This window comes from Hypomesus nipponensis, chromosome 5, assembly GCF_054491055.1.
Source record: "Hypomesus nipponensis isolate SF chromosome 5, ASM5449105v1, whole genome shotgun sequence".
Taxonomy (NCBI): domain Eukaryota; kingdom Metazoa; phylum Chordata; class Actinopteri; order Osmeriformes; family Osmeridae; genus Hypomesus; species Hypomesus nipponensis.
Genome location: NC_140365.1, coordinates 15,682,501 through 15,685,000, shown reverse-complemented (window position 1 = coordinate 15,685,000; position 2,500 = coordinate 15,682,501). Strand labels below are relative to the sequence as shown.

General features: G+C 47.0%; 8 non-coding genes across 8 annotated transcripts; all 8 read left to right on the top strand.

Annotated features, from left to right (window-relative positions):
• The first annotated feature begins 131 nt into the window (after nt 1–131).
• On the top strand, nt 132–250 carry LOC146291199 (5S ribosomal RNA). Its single transcript, XR_014756067.1, has one exon. It is a non-coding gene; the product is annotated as a 5S ribosomal RNA (ribosomal RNA).
• Nucleotides 251–436: 186 nt separating this feature from the next.
• LOC146291198 (5S ribosomal RNA) lies at nt 437–555 on the top strand. Its single transcript, XR_014756066.1, has one exon. It is a non-coding gene; the product is annotated as a 5S ribosomal RNA (ribosomal RNA).
• A 172-nt stretch (nt 556–727) lies between these two features.
• LOC146291197 (5S ribosomal RNA) lies at nt 728–846 on the top strand. Its single transcript, XR_014756065.1, has one exon. It is a non-coding gene; the product is annotated as a 5S ribosomal RNA (ribosomal RNA).
• Nucleotides 847–1,064: 218 nt separating this feature from the next.
• On the top strand, nt 1,065–1,183 carry LOC146291196 (5S ribosomal RNA). The gene has a single exon (XR_014756064.1). It is a non-coding gene; the product is annotated as a 5S ribosomal RNA (ribosomal RNA).
• A 172-nt stretch (nt 1,184–1,355) lies between these two features.
• On the top strand, nt 1,356–1,474 carry LOC146291195 (5S ribosomal RNA). Its single transcript, XR_014757162.1, has one exon. It is a non-coding gene; the product is annotated as a 5S ribosomal RNA (ribosomal RNA).
• A 182-nt stretch (nt 1,475–1,656) lies between these two features.
• LOC146291194 (5S ribosomal RNA) lies at nt 1,657–1,775 on the top strand. Its single transcript, XR_014757161.1, has one exon. It is a non-coding gene; the product is annotated as a 5S ribosomal RNA (ribosomal RNA).
• A 172-nt stretch (nt 1,776–1,947) lies between these two features.
• Nucleotides 1,948–2,066, top strand: LOC146291193 (5S ribosomal RNA). The gene has a single exon (XR_014756062.1). It is a non-coding gene; the product is annotated as a 5S ribosomal RNA (ribosomal RNA).
• A 178-nt stretch (nt 2,067–2,244) lies between these two features.
• On the top strand, nt 2,245–2,363 carry LOC146291192 (5S ribosomal RNA). Its single transcript, XR_014757160.1, has one exon. It is a non-coding gene; the product is annotated as a 5S ribosomal RNA (ribosomal RNA).
• The last annotated feature ends 137 nt before the right edge of the window (nt 2,364–2,500 follow it).

Here is a 2,500-nt window from a genome sequence, read left to right as displayed (position 1 = left end):
AAGTAGTCCTTCATGAAAGGGGCTGGAAGCTGTTTTCATTTTGACACGAGAGAGAGAGAGAGAGAGACCACCTTGCATTGTCAATTGCTAAATCTGTATATGGATAAGTAGCCTATGGTTGTCAACTTATTTCGTACGGCCATACCAGCCTGGCAACGCCCGATCTCGTCTGATCTCGGAAGCTAAGCAGGGTCGGGCCTGGTTAGTACTTGGATGGGAGACCGCCTGGGAATACCAGGTGCTGTATGCTCTTTTGCTCATTCACTTAGAAACTGACATCTTGCAATATGCACAAGTAGTCCTTCATGAAAGGGGCTGGAAGCTGTTTTCATTTTGACACGAGAGAGAGAGAGAGAGAGAGAGAGAGAGAGACTACCTTGCATTGTCAATTGCTAAATCTGTATATGGATAAGTAGCCTATGGTTGTCAACTTATTTCGTACGGCCATACCAGCCTGGCAACGCCCGATCTCGTCTGATCTCGGAAGCTAAGCAGGGTCGGGCCTGGTTAGTACTTGGATGGGAGACCGCCTGGGAATACCAGGTGCTGTATGCTCTTTTGCTCATTCACTTAGAAACTGAAATCTTGCAATATGCACAAGTAGTCCTTCATGAAAGGGGCTGGAAGCTGTTTTCATTTTGACACGAGAGAGAGAGAGAGAGACCACCTTGCATTGTCAATTGCTAAATCTGTATATGGATAAGTAGCCTATGGTTGTCAACTTATTTCGTACGGCCATACCAGCCTGGCAACGCCCGATCTCGTCTGATCTCGGAAGCTAAGCAGGGTCGGGCCTGGTTAGTACTTGGATGGGAGACCGCCTGGGAATACCAGGTGCTGTATGCTCTTTTGCTCATTCACTTAGAAACTGACATCTTGCAATATGCACAAGTAGTCCTTCATGAAAGGGGCTGGAAGCTGTTTTCATTTTGACACGAGAGAGAGAGAGAGAGAGAGAGAGAGAGAGAGAGAGAGAGAGAGAGAGAGAGAGAGAGAGAGACCACCTTGCATTGTCAATTGCTAAATCTGTATATGGATAAGTAGCCTATGGTTGTCAACTTATTTCGTACGGCCATACCAGCCTGGCAACGCCCGATCTCGTCTGATCTCGGAAGCTAAGCAGGGTCGGGCCTGGTTAGTACTTGGATGGGAGACCGCCTGGGAATACCAGGTGCTGTATGCTCTTTTGCTCATTCACTTAGAAACTGAAATCTTGCAATATGCACAAGTAGTCCTTCATGAAAGGGGCTGGAAGCTGTTTTCATTTTGACACGAGAGAGAGAGAGAGAGACCACCTTGCATTGTCAATTGCTAAATCTGTATATGGATAAGTAGCCTATGGTTGTCAACTTATTTTGTACGGCCATACCAGCCTGGCAACGCCCGATCTCGTCTGATCTCGGAAGCTAAGCAGGGTCGGGCCTGGTTAGTACTTGGATGGGAGACCGCCTGGGAATACCAGGTGCTGTATGCTCTTTTGCTCATTCACTTAGAAACTGACATCTTGCAATATGCACAAGTAGTCCTTCATGAAAGGGGCTGGAAGCTGTTTTCATTTTGACACGAGAGAGAGAGAGAGAGAGAGAGAGAGACTACCTTGCATTGTCAATTGCTAAATCTGTATATGGATAAGTAGCCTATGGTTGTCAACTTATTTTGTACGGCCATACCAGCCTGGCAACGCCCGATCTCGTCTGATCTCGGAAGCTAAGCAGGGTCGGGCCTGGTTAGTACTTGGATGGGAGACCGCCTGGGAATACCAGGTGCTGTATGCTCTTTTGCTCATTCACTTAGAAACTGAAATCTTGCAATATGCACAAGTAGTCCTTCATGAAAGGGGCTGGAAGCTGTTTTCATTTTGACACGAGAGAGAGAGAGAGAGACCACCTTGCATTGTCAATTGCTAAATCTGTATATGGATAAGTAGCCTATGGTTGTCAACTTATTTCGTACGGCCATACCAGCCTGGCAACGCCCGATCTCGTCTGATCTCGGAAGCTAAGCAGGGTCGGGCCTGGTTAGTACTTGGATGGGAGACCGCCTGGGAATACCAGGTGCTGTATGCTCTTTTGCTCATTCACTTAGAAACTGACATCTTGCAATATGCACAAGTAGTCCTTCATGAAAGGGGCTGGAAGCTGTTTTCATTTTGACACGAGAGAGAGAGAGAGAGAGAGAGACTACCTTGCATTGTCAATTGCTAAATCTGTATATGGATAAGTAGCCTATGGTTGTCAACTTATTTTGTACGGCCATACCAGCCTGGCAACGCCCGATCTCGTCTGATCTCGGAAGCTAAGCAGGGTCGGGCCTGGTTAGTACTTGGATGGGAGACCGCCTGGGAATACCAGGTGCTGTATGCTCTTTTGCTCATTCACTTAGAAACTGAAATCTTGCAATATGCACAAGTAGTCCTTCATGAAAGGGGCTGGAAGCTGTTTTCATTTTGACACGAGAGAGAGAGAGAGAGAGAGAGACCACCTTGCATTGTAAATTGCTA